This window comes from Neofelis nebulosa, chromosome 1, assembly GCF_028018385.1.
Source record: "Neofelis nebulosa isolate mNeoNeb1 chromosome 1, mNeoNeb1.pri, whole genome shotgun sequence".
Taxonomy (NCBI): domain Eukaryota; kingdom Metazoa; phylum Chordata; class Mammalia; order Carnivora; family Felidae; genus Neofelis; species Neofelis nebulosa.
This window is the reverse complement of record NC_080782.1, coordinates 185,418,525-185,443,196: the sequence shown is the minus strand read 5'-3', so window position 1 is coordinate 185,443,196 and position 24,672 is coordinate 185,418,525.

The window sequence follows — 24,672 nt, the reverse complement described above, 5'->3', positions numbered from 1 at the left end:
GTGCTCATCCCAACAAGTGCTTGCTGTATGTAAGTGATGAATCACAGGAATCTACCCCTGAAACCAAGAGCACATTGTATACAATGTATGTTAGCCAACGTGACAATAAATTATATTTAAAAAATAATAAATAAACAGATCCCATATTTAAAAAATAAAAATAAAGATAAAAAATAAAAATTTTTAAAAACAAAAAAATAATAAATAAATAAATAAACAAACAAACAAACATTAAAAACAATTAAAAAATAATCTCAAGCAATAAGACCCTAGGACCGTCATTTTTAGGTAACAAATTATATTAGCATCTAAAACATTGGCATTTGGTTTTGCAAAATGAATAAATTAAGGAGTCACTATTTACATCATAATTACTTTGTTTTTAAAACCATTGGCATCAAATTTCAATTAAATAGAGTTATCTTTAAGCTAATAAAATGTTGAAATACTTCCCAAAATACCTCTGCTCTCTTTCAGCCTTCAAACAATTACATACATTGTCACTGATTTTGTGTCAACAGCATATGGTTAATCTTGCTATTATTCATATTAAGTAATATCCTAAACATTCTGGACTGAAATTCCTTTTCAATCCTTTTTTTCCTTTCTTTCTTTTCCTATTTTCAATCTGATGTATTCAATGCCCCCTGATCCAAAGCACAGACATCAGTGGCATCCATCCTACTTGCCAATCACAATGTATTCTACCTTACTACTCTAAACAAATTATATACCAGAGGGTGGCAAATCCTGTCTATAAAGGACTATAGAGTAGGGGCACCTGGGTAGTTCAGCTGGTTAAACGACCGACTTTGGCTTAGATCATGGTCTCACAGTTCGTAGGTTTGAGCCCCGAATTGGAGTCTGTGCTGATGGCTTGGAGGCTGGAGCCTGCTTTGGGTTCTGTATCTCCCTCTCTCTCTCCCCTGCTCATGCTCTGTTTCTGTCTCAAAAATAAACATTAAAAAAATTGGGGGGGAAGGGACACCTGGGTGACTCAGTCGGTTAAGCATCCAACTTCAGCTCAGGTCAGGATCTCACAGCTCATGAGTTCGAGCCCCATGTCAGGCTCCGTCCTGGGAGCTCAGAGCCTGGAGCCTGCTTCAGATTCTTTGTCTCCCTCTCTCTCTGTCCCTTCCCCACTCACGCTCTTTCTCTCAAAAATGAATAAATGTTAAAAAAATTCGTTTTAAATAAAAAGAATTATTTTAATTAAAACAAAAAGACCGTATAGTAAATATCTGTGGCTTTGTAGGTTAACGAGGTAATGCTAAAGTAGCCATAGGCAATAAGTAAACAAAAAGCAAACTAATAAGTGTGTATACACATACCTATATACAAAAATATGCAGCAGTCAAATTTGGTCAATAGGCCAGTGTTTGCCTACCCCGTTCATACATTTTGTACCTTAGATGCCATTCAAATTCACATATTCTTATTAAGAAGCCCTGGTTATTTTTAACTTTCAAAACAAATCTGTTTCTCCATGAGGCCTCCCCACCTCTCCTTTCTGTCTGCTCTGCCATATCAACCCCTCTCTGATATGGTTGCATTATGAAAATGCGTTTTTTTTAATATTACAAATTATAGTAGGCCAATAATCTTAGTTACTTGTGCATGTGTGCGATTACTTTTTGTTTTCAACTACGGTTATTCAGCATGATATACTCTACAATACCAAGTAAGCAAATGCATTATTCAAGTGAAGAGTTTATACACACACACATATTTGTTGCATTTAAGTGAATTATTTTTTAAAAAACATCTCTACCATTGTGCAGATCTGGGAATTTTGTACAGGAAGTAAAGTTGCATGCTGAGGTTGTATCTACACAATGCCAAAACATCTAGATTAAAAGCAAAACATTCGGTCAACCATGACATTGTTTCCAAGTATCTACATGCTTGGCATTGGGAAAGGAAAATGTTTAGATGATGGATGTTACTTTTTATTTTCCATCTGGCTATTTTGGCTTCATGTAGACAGAGCCTCTGACAGTCAACATTGATGACAAAACAATTTCAGGTTTTAGATTTGGTTTTAAGCCCACCCACATGGAGGTAAACAGATTAGCTTGAAGAAAAGAAACTGTTGAACGTCTAATCACATCTATGCTTTCAGCCAAGAGAAATCTCTGAAGAATGATGATCTGCATTTACATCTCCCCAGCCTGTAATTCAACCCTGTTTCATAGAAGAGAGTTTGCTTGGAAAAATCCCCAGCTCAATTACCCAGACATATCAGGAATCTCCAATAAGAGTCATGTCAGTCTGGGGCCCCACATCCAGTGAACAGAAAGAAATAATTCTCCCCACTGTGATCAAAACTGAGAAGGATGGAATATAAGGAGACATGTTTTTTTGGATCATTCTAAAAAGGCTTTGAATTCTGCTTTGTGTAGAAGCCAATAGAGATAAGAAGTAAAATATCAAGGGTACTACATATTAATTGTGAAATAAATCCACTTAAAATATCTATAAAACTGAAGAAAATATTTGAACTGGCTTCAGAGTGATTCTATGCAGCAGAGAATTACCAGAGTGAACTGACAGTGAACTGTCAGTCAACTGTAGGACATTTAAAAAACTTTGATGAAATACTCACCCTCTGCCCCTCACTCATCATGCGCATACACGCACACACACACACACACACACACACACACAAGGGTAAAGTTTATACATACTAGAATATTTGTACATACACACACATAAACTTTTGTACATACATAAATCTATCACAATTGGGTTATCTTAAATGAGAAACAGTTTAATCTTTAATATTTATTTGCATATAATCTTCTATCAAATAGAAGAAACATTATTGACATTAATCATGATGCTAATCTTAAAACCATATATCTTTAAACAATATTTAACAGTAAAACACTTTGGGATTAGTGATTTGATCATCAGATCAGGATATTAAAAATATGCAATTTTTATCCTTGCTAATAGAAATATGGGATTCAGCTATTTTTAGCCTTCCTAACCAGTCTTAATCTTTTGTCTCATACATCCAGAGAGTCATAAACAAGAAGCTCCTATCTAGATTTATATAGCCAAGATTATTTTTTTTTTTTTTTTTTTCTTTTTTTTTTTTTTTTTATTTTTTTTTTATTTTTTAATATATGAAATTTACTGTCAAATTGGTTTCCATACAACACCCAGTGCTCATCCCAAAAGGTGCCCTCCTCAATACCCATCACCCACCCTGCCCTCCCTCCCACCCCCCATCAACCCTCAGTTTGTTCTCAGTTTTTAACAGTCTCTTATGCTTTGGCTCTCTTATGTGGATCCTGAGAAACGTAACAGAAACCCATGGGGGAGGGGAAGGGAAAAAAAAAAAAAAAAAAAAAAAAAGAGGCCAAGATTATTATCTAATTGAAAAATGTATGTGGTTGAACTGATAACGGTGCTAATAATATCTCACAAGTTAGATATGTTTAATTGGCCCTAATATAAATAGTAATAACTTTGTTCATTTTTTAAAAAAATGTTTCTTTATTTATTTATTTTAGAGAGAGCAAGAGAACACAAGCAAGAGAGGGACAGAAAGAGAGAGAGGGAGACACAGAGTCTAAAGCAGGCTCCAGACTCTGAGTTGTCAGCGCAGAGCCCAATGAGAGGCTCAAACCCAAGAATGGTGAGATCATGACCTGAGCCAAAGTCAGATGTTCCACTGACTTGAGCCACCCAGGTGCCCCATAAATTGTCGATTTTAATGTAGGTAATTGTGGAATTGGATTATGCAAATACTAGTGAATATTATATACAATATTTTTCTAAAACTTAATTTATTTGCTCTCTTATTTGCAGCATGTTATTTCATATAGGTAAGTAGGTAGAGGGAGAAATAGAAAGAGAGATGGTAAATAGATAGATGTCAGACGCTTCATATTTGTAGGTCATAAATAATAAGGTTACTCGAGACACTTAACATGAATATTTGGAACTATTTTAAAAATGAGGGCTGGCTTTAAACTCTACTGTCTATTAGAGTTATGATACATAAATTTAGAATAATATTAAGCCACTTGCTTTTTAACTTAATTTATAATTCTAAACTTTTGACTGTTCTTAATACATGCAGTAGTGTAAGTGTACTCAATTATCAATTATCAGTTTTTGCATGGGATAACACCATGTGTCATATTCTCCTCATGTTAGTGTGCTTGTGGTAGCAAATAACATACAACACAACTGTTGGTGACTTAAGTTCTATGGATATGTAGTATCTCATATGACAAAAATTTTGAGATAAGGCGGTGGGTTAATCCAGCAGTTTGAAGAGACATTCAAGGACCTAGGTTTTTGTTTTTGTTTTTGTTTTATAAGCTCCTCATATCTTTCTGTTATCCATTCTCCTAGTTGGCTAGCTTCTCTGCTGAGCTACACTCTAGATATCACTTCCTCACATATCAATACTCAGAGATTATGAAGATTATGCAAAGTTAGACAGCAACAAGCCCTATGTTGGACTGTGATCTGTAAAGCATAATTTCCTCATCCACTTGTATATCCCTGTCTTTGGAGGCAATGTCCCATGAAAGATGATGGGATTATGGGATCCTTGAAACTTGTAGTAGGTGACTTGAAAAGATGAGTCTCTCTACAGTTCAGTCCCTTTGTCTGAAAAAGAAACAAAATAATTGCCTCCTCCATAGAGTTCTCCTATCCTACTTGGTTTATTAGGTAGATGTTGGGAGATGAAAGAAATTCCAGTAAGATTGGCAGGCAGAATTTAAAATACCACAACTCAAACTCGGGGCAACAATATGAGACTATAAAGTCAAATGTTAAGAGATTATTTTCATATACTGACATTTTAAAAGTGTTTATTACTCAGAGCACCTGGGTGGCTCAGTCAGTTAAGTGTCTGATTTAGGCTAAGGTCATGATCTCACAGTTCGTGAGTTCAAGCCCTGGGTAGGGCTCTGTGCTGACAGCTCAGAGCCTGGAGCCTGCTTCGGATTCCGTGTCTCCCTCTCTCTCTGCTCCTCCCTCACTTGCACTCTGTCTGTCTTTCTCTGTCTCTTTCTCTCTCTCTCAAAAATAAATAGTAAAACAAAACAATTTTTTAATTGTTTATTACTCCTAAAATTCATTACCTTGAATTTTTGAGGTTTGTGTCTCATGGCCTTGAATCCCAAACAGCTTTTTCACCCTCATTTTACCTTACAAATGTAACATTACAAAAATGTTTAAAATATCTTCAAAGTTAATCTCATTTATTAGTTTTAATAAGAAACAGAATGTCTAAAAGACATAGAGAAATTTACATTTACATAAGTTTAATGCAGTGTTCATTTAACCTGCCTTGGGAAAGTGGTTCAGTTTTGTTTTATTTTAGCCTTTATCAGATTACTCTGGAATATGTGTAATAGGAAAATTTAATACTAAGCATGCATACATTAAAGTATTCAAATTATGCTGATATATAATCAGTCTGAATTGATAAATGGGTACTTTCTGGAAATGGATTATACATTTGGTAACCTTTAAATCTTTCTACCCATTAGCAGGCAATTTTCATTTCCCCTAAAGAAATCCCTCTAGGATCCTCTGTTCTCTTCCTGATGAGTGAAATGTATACACAATAACTATAAAGCAAGCATCTAAAATTAAATACCTGCTAGGACATTCAACTAACCTTAATGAGTTAAGTACGCCAGGTGAGGATTGCGTGAATCATGAAAAAAACATGTTTTTACTAAAAGGGGGATGCAATATTCAGTTCCAGGTGAGCTTTGGCTTTTAAAAATGCAAAACAGGATGACATAGAGAATGTCAAATATGTCAGTTTTTTCAAGGGAAACCGGAAATCTAGAGTGACCTTCAAGCTTGATTATACTGCTTAAAATTGACAAAGGAACTCACTCACATGAAAAAAAAATTATATATGTGTGTGTATATAGATATATATATACATATATATTTAAATGGTGTTTGTGGCACTCCTTTCTCTCCATTATGACCTTTTTGAAGAGCTTAAATGCTTTATATTCTATCCAAATAAATAAATAGAGTTAAAGAATCACATGTTCAATCACATGTACAACTCTCTTACCTGTTCCATTTAGTCTCTGTGGAGCTTAACTACAAATCTCAGGAATATAATATCTTTATAAACTGAGATCTAATAAAATGCACATGCCACCTGCAATATGTGTCCTTATGTTCCCCACATATGTCTGATCAGGACAATCCACCTATGCTGCTTATTTAAAATCTTTATTCAAAGGTCCCAGGGACTGATTCAATTAGTCTAAAAACCTACCGCTCTCCAGCTCCAGCTAAATCCAGACCATGGTGTTTTTTGTAGTTTTAAAATACAATAAATACTCGTCATCTTCCCTATTTTGTGTGGCCACTGTCTTATCTCAGTGGCAATGTGGAGTATTTGTGAAAGAGATTATATGGCCCACAGTGTGGAAAATATTTATTATCTGGCACTTTACAGAAAATGTTTGCTGAACCCTGGTCTAGAGCAAGATCCAGAAATTTAAATATCTTAGGAAGATTCCTTCTAAGTGACTATTATAATCAAACTACTTTGACTTTTTCTATTTATTTTGTATGCCAAGTTATTTATCACAGTGCTTTGAAACACTTAGGTTGCTGTTGAATGATATGAGATAGATCAAATTTAAGAATACTTATCCAATCAAAGGTACTCTTTTAAGGAACTGATCTTTTCCCTGTGAACTTTTAGGAGAATTCTATTAAAATAGTCTAGAATCTAAGTGTACTAAAATTAGTACTGAGTGTACTCATATCATTTTGTTCATTTTCTATTTATACCCAGTTTTCTTTTTTTTTTTAATTTTTTTAACGTTTATTTATTTTTGAGACAGAGAGAGACAGAGCATGAATGGGGGAGTGTCAGAGAGAGAGGAAGACACAGAATCTGAAACAGGCTCCAGGCTCTGAGCAGTCAGCACAGAGCCTGACGTGGGGCTTGAACTCACGGACCGTGAGATCATGACCTGAGCCGAAGTCGGACACTTAACCGACTGAGCCACCCAGGCGCCCCTATACCCAGTTTTCAATGTATGAAGAACAATAGTGGAATAGGAGCAATTACCCTATCTATGTTCATAAATGCAAAAGAGTACAATAGAAAATTTATATACATAGCTCAAAGTTTCAGTCATAGGCTTTAAAATCACTTATCTTTTATGTTTTTTTTATTTTTACATGAATACATACATACATACCCAAAAACCCACAATTGTAGGGAAAAGGAGGTAAGTAAAAAAATCACATTCCAGAAAAAGATATTTCAAAAGCATCATATTTTAAAATATAATTATCAGTAAAATTATAGAATATAAAATTCAGATAACTCCTTAGTGTTTATTTTAAACTCCCATTCAATTAAAGGAATAGTTTCTATTTTCTATACTTTTTAAAATTTTGTGATTTATTTTTCAATATTTTTTTTTTTAATTTTTTTTTTTCAACATTTTTTATTTATTTTTGGGACAGAGAGAGACAGAGCATGAACGGGGGAGGGGCAGAGAGAGAGGGAGACACAGAATCGGAAACAGGCTCCAGGCTCCGAGCCATCAGCCCGGAGCCCGACGCGGGGCTCGAACTCACGGACCGCGAGATCGTGACCTGGCTGAAGTCGGACGCTTAACCGACTGCGCCACCCAGGCGCCCCTATTTTTCAATATTTTTACTCACATATTGGTTTAAGAAAAATTTACATAAGTTTTATTCAACTTTCCTTCCACAGAGTAACAAAATTATAATAATGGCTAGCATGTACAAAGTCCATACTACATGGTTGGCAGTTTTCTAAATTTTTCTCATGGCACAATCCATTTATTATTAGCAATAAGCTTAGTAGATAGATTTTATTACTATACTTATTTTACAGATTTGGTAATTAATGTTTAGAAAAATTGTATTACTTACCCAGAGTGATAGCAATTAAGTTAGAATCAAGGAAGTTTGACATCAGAATGCAAGTTCTTAGATATTCTCCGTTGGTTTTTCTTGAATGAGAAATCTTCTGTTGAATCACTCTTCCTATCTCTTTCATCAGATTAGGATCTTGACCTGTTCTTAATAGTATCTGTAAATTCTATTTTCTGGGCCATCTCTATTCTTGCCCCTACTTACAACATTAAAATGGCTGGGTCTTACGTCAACCTCACTAAAATAGGAGTGCTTATAAGTCTCTCAAGGATCTTTGCGAGCTTAAGATAACAGAGAAAGTTGATTTTTTGGAGAATTCATAATTAAATGACTAAGGTAAATTACTTTATACATTCAGTAATACAAATGTATTACTGTTAGTGGTATCTGCATACTCTGTAGAAGATATTTATGGTATTATGCTCAACATACACTAACCTTAGTTCGGGAACTCTCCATCCAGATGGATACACAGAAGTCGCCATTACTATGGCATGATTTTGGCCCTCGAGTTACAATTAATTAGTTTATATGTCAATATAAGACAAAAAACAGACCATTTAAAAGTTTTCTTCATTTATGATTTGGAATCTCAATAAATGAATCAGAATATTTCTCTTAGTTAAAGCTTTAACATATAAATTTTGTTTGCTGATAGTGCCCATATTTTCTTACTTGAAGAAACGGTGTAAAAAAAATCAGTGAGAGAGAGAGAAAATGGCAGGGCGTTGGGGGAGAAAGAGAGGATCCAGCTACCTCATGCGAAGTTGTGGTTTCAGTTTTTCTTGAGGCCCTTGAAGTGTACAACTTAATTATTCCTTAAGTTATCCAACATCCTTACAAGTAATATAGTAGCAGACTAAATTTAGAATTCAAATATTTTGTCTTGTACTTCCCAAAAGGAACTATCTATCCCTTTGAAAGAAGTGAATAAAAGAGTTCTATTAGCACAACTTTGAAGAAAATAGAGTCCTCTACCCGTTGTTCTCTAGTTTTCTGTACAACCAAGATAGAGCTCTCCTTTCTCCCTACAGAATCTAAATAAAGGAAATAGAAATGCGAGAATGGGTTTGATTTCAGATAGCTTGTTTTGCTGTTCAAGTTAAATCTTAAAAAAGAAAAGAAAAGAAAGAAATTGTATCTGGGCCAGAGAAAATGTTAAGTATGCAATAATGCTAGAATATAACAATGATGCTTTAATTATTAAAATCTAAAAGCATCCTGTTCTTTCTGGGATTAAAGAATCTACTTTTACTTTATATATATTTTGTTAGTCCCTCCCCCAACCAGGAACTCTAATAAACACAACAAACTATTCACCAATTTTATCATTTTATGTTCTTAATTTGTAGGGCTTTAGCCTCTCTTACACTAAGTGTTTAAGAATATTTTCCTTTTTCATAAGTAAAATTTTTAACTTACTAAATCCTTCAATTTGCTTTTTTTAAATTCTTCTCTGAAGCAGTAGTATTTCAATTATGGCATTATCCAATGAAAATCCTAAACCTATCCTGAACAAATTGACTGAAAGAAATGTCTGAGATCCATCAATATAATAATTTCATCTGAACATTACTTTGGCAGAGAGTCTTTTATCACGAGTCACGTCAATCAGTTTGAAAACTAGTGAGCTTCCTTGGCAGGTAACCATTTGAGAATTATTTACGAACCACCAGTACTATTAGATGAAATAGTAAACCCTGAAAGTTCACGAAAATGTAGGAAAACCTACCACACACAGTCTTAATGGAAATTTCCTTTACTTCTCTCAGACCCATCTGAGAGTGGAACCAGCTGTACATATCTTTGAAGTATATAGTCTATGCAGTATTACACTTTTATCTTTATGTACCACAGGAAGATTCAACTATTAAGACATGAAATGCCTTAAACAGTGTATTCACTTAATAGCTGCAGCTGTTTTTTATTTTGATACTCAAAAACAATTTTATATGCATATTTTCCTCACAAATTTTAAAACATAAATATATGAATTTTATTGGCACTCAAATAATCTGAATAACTATTCAGTAATTATTTCTAATGAATCAATAAAAATCAATGCTATGAAGGAGATAATTGTTGCACAAGAGGTGCTAATAAGATATTGAATGTTTCTATATTTCTATTGACATGTTAACACACCTACTCAAAAATTGTGTGTCTGTCTGTTAAAAACAATATGCTTAAGAACACATTGATGTTTCTTTTATTTAATTTTTTCTTCCTTTTTATTAGCCCCTTGGTTATTTTGCTATTGTTAATCAACTGTAACTTTTCAACCATCCAATAGAAAAATATGAATAAGACAACCTAAAAATGATCAGCCTCTAGTGATACCAATTACAACACTTGGAACCAACTCAGTCTATGTGGTGTTTCAATATTTACAAGCAGTGATATTTGCATTTGTGAGCAAGACCTTTTACGGTAATCCTTGATTGACAGTATTTACTATAGAAAGACTTAGAATTAAATGGATAAACATATCCAAAAGAGTCTGTCTTTGGCAAACCCCTAGATTAGGCTGTTTGTTAGATTAGATGTTTGTCTAGGGCCACAATTTTCAATCACTGCTTTTTCCATAAGCTGCTGTTAATCAACTCCTGTTGCTATCCCAGTGCAGCATATTTTAGGTAACAGTCTCTCTCCCAGTAGGATTGATTCTGAGATTAAATGTGTTACATTTATTTAGCACTTACTATATGCCTAGGACTGCACTGTACTATTACCTCATTTGATTCTCACACAATCCAACTGGTCAATCATCTCTTTCCTTCTTTGGCCTCATATCCTTGAACCTTGAATCTTGTTTATTTGTATTATAACATGCTGGACTTCTTTTGAATCCTAGAATACACAGCCTTCTTGTGGCCTTAGCACTTCTCTCTGCTGGAATATTCTTACATCAGATTTCAGTGATTAAATATGCCTCTACGTAAAATGGTGCTCCTATACCTATCCCCTCCACTGTTACTTTACTTCATGCTTCACCCCACCACTATATGACATATATATGCATTTTTTATTATCTGTTTCATCATTTTACTCATTTGAATAGAAGCAGCAAGAAAGATAGGATATGATTTATTATCCTCTCATAAATCCTTGACCAAGAGGAGAAACTTGAGAGATACTATTTTAAAATAATACAGAATGAATAAGTTAACATCTATCTGAGATGATCATAGTTGGGTAACCATTGTACAGAGTAAGGAACTGTGCTGTAGAGGAAAGGTTAATTTTTCCACATTCATGTAGCAAGTAAGTGGCAGAACTAAGAAATTAGACCCCAGGTCTGACACCAAATTTCCTATTGTTATTACTCTTTTTCTTGGCTGTGGGTTTACCCATTATCCTAAGTCAGTAAGCAAAGATTGAATGGGCCAGGAAGGTTTTTTCTTATACTCACAAAGTAATGTATGAGAGAAGGATAGTACTTACTCATGAGCTATCATCATATTTTACCTGGAATCATAATTTATTCAATTCTGTCTTTAATATATTTTTCCAAATTTTTAGAATATTAATTTACTTAAAAATATTTCAGCATGTGTAATGTTTATGTGTGTGCTTTTCAGGTTGAACTATAACTTAGGTGCTGATAACTGTCTAATCAAGGATGCATAGTCAGTGGTGAACTTTTGGCATTGCATTAGAATGTTCACACTCTAGAGGCAGCACTCTGAGAAGCTCTCCTACTAGCATTTGTTCAACCTTTACTTACTGAATCTCTTAATAAATGTCACAAATATTTTTATAAGGGAAAATAGTATCCGTTATCTAGTATGATGCATATTAGTTATGGATAGTATTGGGAGCATTCTTTATCCTCTGATATGTGACTATTTTATGAATGCAACCTTCCATGATTTAAAAAAAAAAAAAGTAGTGCTATTGTTTCGTCAAAAGCAAAGTACATGAAGCATTTTGGAAATTGAATGAATTTGATGCCAGATTAATTTAATTTGGGACTTTATTCTTTGTTTTCTTCAAATCTTTGAGGCACCTCTTGGTAAACAATAAATTAATCTTCTCTTGCTTATTGAAACTAATTGCAAAATTCTTATATGACTATTTGGCACATATATCTGACTACTTGGATTTTCTTTTCTTTCTTCTTTCTTTCTTTCTTTCCTTCTTTCTTTCTTTCTTTCTTTCTTTCTTTCTTTCTTTCTTTCTTTCTTTCTTTCTCTCTTCCTCTTTTTTTCTTGACAAATCCCAAAATGTCAGGATCTCCTGAGCACATGGTTGGGATAATGTAGCCAAAAGTGTTTTGTAAATTGCAAAATATAAGCAAATATTCATATACTAAGGAGAAAATACAAAGCTATTTCTTTTTTCAGTTTCAAAATAAACTGTCAGGCAAGACATTAAGAATATAAAAACTAGTACAGCTGAATACCTCCTCTCAAGAACCAAAAATAAACAGCATATTATAGTACCATACAGTGATGCCTATCATAGAGTTTAAGCCCAAGATAAAATAGAAACACATATGAAGACCCCTGTAGTCTAAACTTTGGTTGGGAAATTTAAAAAAAAAAAACAACTAAACAAACCTCACAAACCCTTTAAATCAAGACAGAGACAAACCTAAATTTGCTTGCCAAACATCATTTATAAATTGGGTATTTACATGCAAAATTATCTTCTTGACTCCTACAAAAATTTTTTAAAGCCAAAAATGATGATAGGAGTGGTTACACATTAAAAGTTTATTTTATCTCTGTCTTTTCCAACTTAACTATTCAGCAAAGGATTTTACTTAGGGCATCCAGGGATATTACCTAGGGAAATCAATTTCTCAAATGTGTTTGCTTAGGCTCTTTAGAGTATGCCAGTTAATAAAAGTTGTGATTGCCAGAGCTCAGTGTTTTATTATATAAAAGCCTTTTTATCCATTCCTTTGGGTCAGCTTTATAATGATGAACTGAGCTTTTTCTTAGAAGCTCAACTGTCAAGTAGAGTTGGGTTAATTTAGATTATATGAAAAGAAGCAGGTACTAGTAAATGGAATATAAAATTCTTAATGGATTCCAGAAATGGAATCAGACTCTAGAAGGAGAAGAAGTGATATTGAGAAGAATAAGAATTAAAGTAGAACGACAGGTGATTTATCCTGCCTTTTGGGGCAAGGTGTCCTGCATTCAGGTAAATTACCCCAGCGCGTAACACAAGATGTTCTCCTGATATGTGCTTCTTCTTAATACATTTGCACCATAAAGATTATTTTAAATTATACTTTAAAGATGACCCAAAGCAAACTAGGAACATGACACTTCTTAAATTATTGTTATATCTGAGGTGGAGATGAAAAACCTGAAAAATAAATTTAATCATTATAGCACTTTGACCACATATTTCAAAAAAGTCAGTCATTTGTGCTCAAGTAGTTAGGTTTTCTTCATTCCTTTAGTTTTCTCAGAAATAAGGAATTTGAAGGAGACACTAAATATTTGCACACTGTTGATAGAATTAGACTCCACTTAATTTGAGCCTAATATTAACATATATGCCTGCATATACATTAGAGTCAAGAGATAGACTAAAGCAACACTTAGATTGTCAGTGACAGCAGTTTAAATTATGCAAATGACCACAAAAGCATCCTGGCAGCTGACAGTAAAGGAGGAGATAATGAAATGTCTGGACACAAACTTGCAACTGAGAATAAACCTACTCAGTTGAGGTTAATGGACTCTGGGACTTGCATCCACATGTTTCTTTGCCAGCTCTTAGAAGCTCTTCAGCACTCCTGCAGTGTTGATGTAAATATGAAGAGCCATAAAGTAAACAATAGCTCTTCTGCTTAGAAAATGTAAAAGTGGTAAGGATTAGTTGAATTATTTACAATCTTTAAACTACCTTAGGAAGCATCTGATTCTTAGTCCTTCTTTTAGAGAGAAAGTTGGCAAGACTAAATGATTTAACTAAAGTCGTACATCTAGTTGATTGCTGAGTATTAATAACAAGGGCGTCCTTATTCTTTTTGTCATGATGCTAATAGGCATTGTGAGCATCTATGCCATATTATCAACTGAAACATGTAACCATAATTTAGGAACTGTGGTGGAGAAGAGAAGGGTTTATGTAATGTTTATTATTTTTCTGCAACACAAACATTGAAAAATTGAAATAATGCTGATTCTATGTATATGTTAATTTGTTTACAGATTCTAAGCAAACTCTCTAGCATCTTTCCTTCTCTAAATTTTTCTTTCCCCCCTCACAGAGACATTCTAAGTGTATATTGGTGGGTTCAGGGAATATTTATAAACATAAAAGATGATTAAGTTTGCACAAAAATAAATGATTAAACGTCAAGATTGCAAAAATATATTTTCTAAATGGAACATTAATCCATGGAGTTGATGAGATTAATCAACAAACATACATAAAAAGGATCCAAGATGAACATCAATTTTAAAATAAATGAGGAGAAGGAGTACCTGGCTGGCTCAGTGGGTTAAGCGTCTGACTTCGGCTTAGGTCATGATCTTGCAATTTGTGAGTTCCAGCTCTGCAAAGGGCTCTGTTCTGACAGCTTAGAGTCTGGAGCCTGTTTCAGATTCCGTTTCTCCCTCTCTCTCCCTCTCTCTCTCTGCCCCTCCCCCACTCACGTTCTGTCTCTCTCTCTCTCTCCCTCAAAAATAAACATTAAAACATTTGAAAAAAATAAATGAGAAATAACAATGACATTGAAAGAAAGTGAAATTATGCATGTGGACAGAAATGTAGGGAATTACAGGGGAGTGTAAAGGAGTGGAAGATAAAAGAGGAAGGTATTTCAAGGAAGAGAGAGTTGTCCATAGTTTCAGATGAGGAACAAAAATGCAATGAGAGTCATAAAGGGTACATTGCAAATAGTAACAAAACAGTAGTGCTGTGTTATTTTTCTCCATGGTTATCAGAGAAATTTTAGTGAAGTTTTCTGATGATTATTGAAGAAATAAAGCTGATTGAAACCAGATTTGGTGTGTTGAGGAATAGAGGGATTACTGATAGATAGCAGAGTAAGCTTATTTTCAAGAGAGTCCCTTATGACATGGAGGGGAGATGAATTGCATAGCTGAAGGAGAGGATGGGTCTGGAGGGATGCATGCTTCCAGAAAGAAGTTTTTTTTTTCTTCTTGTTTTGTTCCAAAATGGGTAAACTTGAACACAGTTAAATGCTGCATGAAAAAACACAGTAGAAAAAAAGTGGTTAGAGAGGTTATATTGTACAGGTAATAAAACATTGGTGGGGGGGGGAGAAATTCAGTGTTTTGAGAAAATGATACCAGTCGTATGTCAGGAAATGGTCTTGACATACAAAAACTTACTCTCATGTATAGAGGGCACAAATTAGGAAATGATTTGTGTATACTGAAAAAGATACAGTGGTTGAGAGGGGGAAATGCCAAGCAATTAAGGTCTATTAGTTTCTATTTTGTCTGTGAGGTGGAAAAGGAGATTATGATCGAGAGTGATGGGATGATCCCCCAAGGAACTTTAAAAATAAAGTGGAAGGGCTTTAAATATCCACTGCCCAAGAAGCAGAGTGCATTGACTAAGGATACATTGAAGGACTGACTGAAGGCTGAAGAATAAGAATTAATGGTGTTACTGGGAGGCAGAACTATAGCATTTTCTCAAGTAATTCTTCCTAGGTGGATGAATGAGCTAAAGAAGCAAATATCTGACCTAATTCTAGGTGTGTTTTTCCTTGTGTGGGCACAACAGAACAATAATGATTGAAAACATAAAAATTGTGGATCATGAAATATATTGGATAGGCAAATAAATAAGAAGGGACCAGGATACTTAATGTACTTTAATACTGTCATAATGAAAAAACAATAAATAAACACCAAATAGCATGACAGTAACACTCCTTCAAAAAAAAAAAAAAAGTGGTTTACTCTGTACAGGACAACATCACTAGTGTTGGCTTAATTTTAGCAACAGTCTCTTCCACTTTTGATATTTGGTTTTGAAAGCTCTTATTTCTGTATTAACTGTATTTCTGTTTTTACTCATCTTTGCAATTCACAATTTTAATATTTATTGAGGGACACTTTCTACCACCAAATGGATCGGATAGCATCCCCTTGGAATAGGTATGGTACACTACACTTCCTTTATTAAAACTCTGTTCTTTTTAAAATTGTTTAGGAATATTAAAATTCCTAAATCAACCCTTTGATATTTTACCTTGTTGATAAATCAATAAATGTCTTCTTTGCTGGCATACCCTTATGATAGCCTGGTAGGTCTGACTGAGTAAGATATATAAGCTGTAATAGTTCATTTTCACTTGAAAGTTTTTCACTTGATAACAGAGAGCTTAACTCAGTGAAAGAAAATCACTAACAGTGCATGTTTTCTAATATTCACTTCAGTAGCTTTAGTACAATTTATTAACTCTCATATTTATAACACTTTTCAACATTTTAATATAAATTATAAGTGCTGTGAAGACAAGGATCTCAGCTAGCGTATATACAGTCTCTCTGGCATATAATCCAGTCAGCACTTGATAAATTTATTGAAAATTAAACCTTTTTACAATTACTGGATTCCCATTATATTCCGGCCTTGCTAATAGCATAGTGATTTCAACTTACTATAAACTTTTTAGTCCTTGAATCAGAAACAAAGTTTCAAATGTGATTTTTCCCTAAGTTACCAAGTTAAAGGCACAGACTATAACAACCTTCAAAAATTTCTTAGTAAAATCTTGACAAAAGAACGTGGCAAAGAAGAGTGCTATTCATGCAGAGAGCTGAGGACACGTCAAGATTTCGATAGAATAGGTATGAGAGATGGAACTTGTATTAATATGGTTCAGAGAAGAAAACTTATGAAATACACTGGCAATTCAAAAAAGTAAAACAAATACGTATTAAATAATGATCTGATTGTTCATTACTAAGGTGGGGACAACTATGAATCTTACCTTTGTACCAGAGATGAGTAACAAAATCTACATTCAAATAGATAGGGTTTACTTATGAATTGCTGGAGTAGTAAATATTTTGTCAGGTTATCAGTTAAACCATGTCTCAGTGCCCGAGTAGAAAACCTGGAGATGGTGGTGGATGATCCCCAATCTATGGCCCTTTTGTCTCTGGAAAATTGGAGAGATATGAATTGTCAGTTCTGAGTTTTGCCAAATAAAGTAGAACCTAAGAAGAAGAAGGAAAAAAAAAAACACATAAGTAATTATTTTTACATTACTACAGGACATTATTCTTTTTTTTTATTCTATGATATTCAAAACAGATATTTTCCTGCAGAGTATCATTTGTAAAAAGGATTTTAAAAGTTTATTATAATTTGGCCCGTTTCTGCTGTACCTTCACAATGAAGCATATCTAGAACCTTTGTACTTTTTGTCATTTCTGATATCAGAAAATGAAATCATGACTTGTCACTTTTCTAGTCCATTTTCAACAACAAAATATAAGTTATAACCACAAATGAGAATTTGAACTTTGAGAAATGTGATGGAAGAGAACCACACTATTTTTGGGTCTTTTTTCATTTTCTTGACTTTAGAGTCAAAATACTTCTTACTGAACTTTTAGATCTATAGAAAGGGCTTTTTTTTTTTTGCCAACCCACTATGCATTTATGAAAAATAAAATTTAGAATTATTTATCCAAACCCTGGAGTTACAACATATACAATTTTAGTAAATATGTAAATTTATTAACCCTCTGATAAACATAGTTTTTAATCAGAACAGATTTCATCCCAAATTTACCGCTACACATTTTTTTTCTTATTAATAAACCATTAAGCATCATCTTTTCTAGGCTAGTGTTACTACCTAGCTCATTTTAACCTGACAAAGTCCTTTGATTAAGAGTAAAAAGCTTAAATCAGTTTAAGAAAAATCACTTAACATCACATATTCTTATAATATTTTAAGAGGAGAATTTAGTGCTGAAATAAAACATTATATAAAACATAAAACTTGATAAGCAGAGAAAATAGTTAAAAGAAGAAATTTCAACAATAATAAATGGATGCATTTTTTGATAGAGATCTGAGAATAAGTGGGGTAGAAATGGGTCTCAGCTCCATCATCCTTGTAATTTCTTCCAAGTTTTTGGTAGTACTTACTATTATTAAAATTATTTCTCTGACTGAGATACAGCTTTTACCAGGGAAGATATGACTTATTAGGAAGTAATTTTCTTGGGTGTCTTGGTGGCTCTGTCAGTTAACCATCCAACTCTTGATTTTTGGCTCAGGTCATGATCTCACAATTCATGAGATGGAGCCTCGCATAGGGCTCTGACAGAGCCTGTTTGGGATTTTGTCTCTCCCTCTCTCTCTGTTCCTCCCCAACTCACTCTCTCTCTCTCTCTCTCTCTCTCTCTCTCTGTCTCTGTCTCTCTCAAAATAAATAAATAAATAAATAAGAAAATAATTTTCCTATCTAACTTTCTAGTAGACCCTAGTAAACTTCTAGCTCTCATTAAACTCAGTTACTATAGCTCACAATGAAACCTGAAGGTTAGTGATTTTTATTTGAAACAAACAAAAAAGAGACCAGTTTTGCATTTACAACATCAGAACTTCAGGCCATCAGTCCATTTGCTTCCTGTGCTCTGGCTTTAGCCACTCTGAATTTTCTTTTCCCCTCTGAGTTGTCAAGACCTTAGAAGTTCCTGTAGGTTCACTCATAACTTCTGTCTTGCTCAAGATCTACTTCACTTCTACCCTTCTTTCTGGATTAAAGCAACTTTATGACATATGTTACAGGTTTTAGTACCACCTATGTATTATTATTTCTTACTCACTGCTCTTGTCAAGCCTCATAGGGCCTATCACTAATCTTATTTACTTTGCCACTGACAGTAGATCTGTAGGGTCACCCCCTTCCTCCTCATGCCAATCTCTTAGAATCATATCTAAGAATCACACTAAAGGATTTTCTCTAATAGATACTCCTCAGATAACAACAACAACAATAATCAGATTCTGAGGAGCTGACATATAAAACAGGAATATTGGATTACTAAACTTTAATTTTATAATGATATGGTTTCTCGAAATAGTGTGACAAGAATTCAAATTAGATAAAGTCATATAATGCTCATAGGAACTAGAACTTAGGAAAAAATAATATGTAATGACTAATTAGCTAAAGTAAAATATCATTTCTTTTCCTTTGGAGATGTTACTAATTATCTTACCTGAAATAAATATGTTTGAAACAAAGACAACATTAAGTGAACGATAGTTCATTTTAATATGGGAAAGAGGGGAAAGTTTTGAACTTTCTCTTTTTTTTTTTTTTCTTTTTTTTTTTTTCATTTTATTTATTTCAGAGAAAGAGAGAGAGAGAGAGCAGTAGCAGTGGAAGGGCACTGGGAGATAGAGAGAGAGAATTTTAAGCAAGCTCCATGTTCAATGCAGACACCAACATGAGGCCCAATCCCATGATCCTGGGATCATGATCTGAGCAGAAATCAAGAGTTATACACACTCAACCAACTGAGCCACAGGCGCCCCTGAAAAGTTCTGAACTTTCATTTGGGGTGTGGCTTTTCTATAATTAGGCACCGTCCCAAACAACAGTGTTGCTTGTTCTCAACTGTTTAGTTCTGGGTTATCCAGGAGTGATTCTTGGTGGTAGTGAAATGTGACCACCTTCCAAAAAAATTGCCTGATCCTTTGGTTGCAGAGAACTGAAGAATATAATTACTAACAAGTCTCTCTCTCTCACTTGTCATCTCATTCATCATCCACCTATGCATCTCCATTCCTGAGGAACTAATCATATGCACATCTATACATGTATAGCACTGTTTTTATATATCACTGCACATGTATTTCATTTAGTGTATACATATATTATTTTAAGATAAAATGATAGCTTTCTTGGGGCACCTGGGTGGCTCAGTCATTTGAACATCAGACTCTTGATTTTGGCTGAGGTCATGATCCCAGGTGGTGGGATCAAACCCATATCGGGCTCACTCTATGCATGGAGCCTGCTTAAGATTCTCCTTCTCTCTGTATCTCCACCTCTACCCCTGTCCCTCACTTGCTTTCTATCTCTAAAATAAAAAATTAAAAAAAAAATAAAAATGATAGATTTCTTCTCTGAGAAAACATTTAAAATCAATTTCAAAGTCCCATTTTTTGTCTTAAGAAAATCAATAACTAAATTTATACCATTAGATTAAAGAATATGTTTCCTTTGACCCAGAGCCACATTATAATATATTGAAGTTTCTAAAAGTTTGTTTTTAACGTAGGTTATAACCTTATTTTTCTGTGGAATTAAACCAGATTTCCTTTGTGCTTATTTTTTTTTTAAAGAGCAAATTGCAACTCAGTCAACAAATCTACATGCATTCAATGCCTACTATAGGTTCAGCATTTTATTAACATCATTGGTATTTCTAAAGAGCTTAGAGATTCTTTAGAAAAGATTAACATGTCTAAAATAAGGAAGCAGTGTAAAGGTAAAAAAAAAAAAAAGAAACAACTAAGTCTGACTTTTTATTGTGACTTCATCACATCAAGTCATGGCCAATCAGGCATGTGATTCTGTGCAAGATATTTTACATACCTGAGATTCAATTTCCCCAATTACAACACTGAGGATATCAGTTATTCTGAAATACATTTAATCCCAAAATTCTGATTCTGAAGAAAGAACAGTAGACTAGAGTGTAGAATCAAGAACTGGGTCAAATGGGCAAAACATATAAGATCTTTTAAAACTTACAGGAGAGAAAATTTGACATGAATTGCAGAGATGAACTCAGTAGAAGATCTGAAAACAGAAAAGGAATAATTTCAGGTTCTGATATCTCCTAAAACCCAGACATAAAGCTAATGGGTGCACATTTTACTGTAGAATCTATTTCAGTGAAGGTAAACTACACAATTTTCTTCTCTTTTTAGCCTACTAAGTCATAACTAATAATATTTTTAATCATAAAACTGGAACAGATTGACACAGACAGGCTTCTCAGTATAGATTCTACTAATGACATATTTTAACAATTCTTTATAAGACAAATTGAAAAAAAAGAAAGTAATCTAACAAAAGATATTTATGTTTAACACTTAGATTCATAAACTTTAAAATTGTGATGGCCATATACTAACATCCTGCTCATTAGATAGATAGAAAGATAGATAGATAGATAGATAGATAGATAGATATTATATACATTATATGGATATTTATGTGTATATGCATATACACATATATGAGTCTATATATATGTGAGAGAGAGAGAGAAAATAATTTCTATTGACAGCAAAATCAGAATACAAAAAACATTTAATGATTATTTCATCTAATTGGTAAAATTTAACAGAGCTTATTACATTTTTAAATACTTTGACAAAATATTTTTCATTGATGGGGCACCTGGGTGGCTCAGTTGGTTAAGTGTCTGACTCTTGATTTCAGCTCAAGTCGTGATCTCATAGTTTATGAGTTCCAGACCCATGTGGGACCCTGTGCTGACAGTGTGGAGCCTGCTTGGAATTCTCCTTTTCTCCCTCTCCCTCTGCCCCTTCATTCTCTCTATCTCTCAAAATAAATAAATAAACTCAAAAAATTATTTTTAATTGATATCAAACCCTTTTTGATACTAATGCTTTTGGCATTTTCTCCTATTGTGAATTTACTTCATTCATTTTTCCAGTCAAATGCCTCTGAATGTTTTCTAGTTAACCACTAGCCCTCTTGCACAGAATGCTCATAATGAACCACAATATTACTACACAATCTGTTGTTATTCTAACATGGTGTAAAATTATATTCAGCTTATACAATATTCTATCTACCTGGATTTATAATGATGTTTTGGTCAACCAAATGTAGTACACACTTATGTGAACTATTGTACAAGCCTTATTTCCAAAAACCTGCTTCTGTTTGATTGAATATTTGAACTTAGAAACACTATTTTACATTTATTATTACAGAAGTTTATCATTTTCATTTCAGACATCTATTTTAGCCTATTGTGATTACTTTGAATTGAAAAAAGTAAGATTTATTGCTTCATCTCTTGTACATTTGTGTCTTCTTCAAATATAATACATGGTATTACATTTGTATCTTCTTCAAATATAATATATGGATTTTTATTTAATAATTCATTTAAAATAACAAGACTGGCGACAGGGAAAGTCTAAGAGGAAGTCCAGAGTGACCCAGACCATCAAAATTATTTGCATTTATTGGCTAACTGATTTTCAATCCATTTTGTAACCCTGCCATTGGGTCCACACTTAAAAATGGCAGTTTTTTTTCTCACATGTTTTGTAGAAACCAAACTAAATTATGTGTATAGTATGACCCTCATCTTTGAATTTAGCAACTCAAGAAAAAAAAATTTTTTAGGGGAAAAAAAAGAGAAAGAAACCAATAAAATTTGGCATGAGTTGAATTATTTTGGCCCCGAATCATCACTCAAATTGCCTATGCAATATTTACTCTGTATATTGCTAAAATTATTTCTATGGTTACTTGTTTACAGAGTATAGAATCAACCTTTCTCAACTTTGGAAAAAGAGATTAGTCTGCTATTTGTGTTTTTGACTCTCTTCTAATCTTCTACTTCTCATTGATGAAAAACAGGCTCCACAATCATTTGGGGGTGTATTTTGTGTGGGTTTTGATATTGAACTTACTTTAAATGCCTAGAGAAGTTTCAATTACATTAATAATCCTTCCTTTACTGACATCCATACTTGTCAGCTTACTCTTCCAAACTCAGCTAAAATGCCACTTCATACATGAAGTTTTTTGAATTTGAACCTCATTTGATAGTGAACATCTTATCCTCTCCCTGTTTCACCTGAAATATTTTTATAGAGTTTAATTCCACTATGAACTTTATATTTATTTATTACATGTATGTTTTCTATGTTGAATATTTTAAAAATACATTCTTGCTTTTAAATTCTTTTCAGCCAATTCCAATACCTCCCATCGTTATCGGTGTGTTTCTATGGTCTATTTTTCTCTTGTTTTTTGGAACTGTTGTCCTTTCTTCTGCATGCCAAATAACTTTTTATGTGTGGTATTTTTGAAGTGTGTGTGTCAATTGGCAATTGTGTGAGCCGAGGCTGGTTTCAAAACCTAATAATGTTAGGTCAACCTCCCTTTCATGCCTCTCACTTCAGGACCTTCAACAGTAAAAGAGAAGTCCTGAAATATTCATTGCATCAGAACATCCAGAACTTTTTATCGTAGTCTCTTCTTAAGACTGCCAAATATCCCTGAGCTTCTCTCTTCAGATTCTTAGCCCCAGCACTTCTCATTGTCTCAACACTGTCTGAAGCCTCCGAACATACAGTCCCTGTATTTTATCCAGACATTTTTAAAAGGGATTTTTGGTGTAGTAAAAGCTAAACTACCCTGTCCAACTCAGGAGCCGAAGCTTCTGAACTAATTGACATTTTTTATGTATTTATTCCTTGACATATTTATATTCTTTCTCTCCCTTTATCTCTATCTCTATGAATGTTTATATATCTATATCTATGCACATGCCATACATGACTTCGTGGGGTACTGATATTTGAGCTACATATATCTAATTAAGGGCAGAGAGATAGTTGGATTGATTTTTATATCAGTGATGTTTTGTATTCATTTGAAACTCAAAAATGAATAAATTAGGGGCCTGGGGTAATTGTTCTTTGGTGGGATATCTGAGATTATCTTTCACAAATTAACTAGTTTCAGTTGGGCTAACTTGTGTGATGTCTTTTTTTCATTACTTGCCATACTCTCTCACTTATTCAGATTTCTAGAACCTTACGTTCTTTTTATTTTACTCATATTTACTGAATTATTTACTCCAACTATGATCTACTAGCTCTTTTTAAAACTAATTATTCCTTAACTATTCACTCTTTCACTTTCAAAAAAGTAAAGATTTTACTTTCAGAATAAAGACTTCACACTCACGAAAGAAGAGAATATATTACCACATAATCTACAGATTATTTCAACTGTTCAACTAGGTCTAATTCAAGTTTCTAAGAGAAGAAGCAGTTCTTATAAATTCTTCCTGGTAACTATCAAACGAAATGTCTATTTATGTTTGGTCTGGAGATCTGGGCAACTAACTGCCAGTCAATTCACTTATACCAGTATTTGGAAAGTAACCTATACCATTTCCAATAACAACATTCACAAAACCTAACTGGATTCTTGTCAAGAACATCTTTTACCAGAAATTTGGTAGATGAGCAAAACTAAAAATGAGATGTTCTAATAATCTTACTTACGTCTTTTTAACTTTAATTTTGCTGTTTCATAAGCACAAAAGAACTAGTGTCCTTAATTCCTTGTTCCAAAATTCACAATCCATGAATTTTTTCTCTTATTATTTAAAATGCCACAGGGCACCTTCATGGCTCAGTTGGTTAAAGGACCAGACTCTTGATTTTGGCTCAGCTTATGATCTCATTGTTCCTGAGTTTGAAACCTGTCTTTGGCTCCACACTGACAGCGCAGAGCCTGCTTGAGATTCTCTGTCTCCCTCTCTTTCCACCCCTCCCCCACTTGCATGCATGTGTTCTCTCTTTTGAAATAAAAAAAATTTTTAAATTAAAAAAATAATAATAAAATGCTTGCTTGGGCTCCAACCATCACATCTACCATCCAACCAGCAGAATTTTTAAGTGAAAAAAAGACACTTTTAAAATGACATTTCCATTAACCAGGGCACATATATTTTATTTCTCTTATTCTAGAAT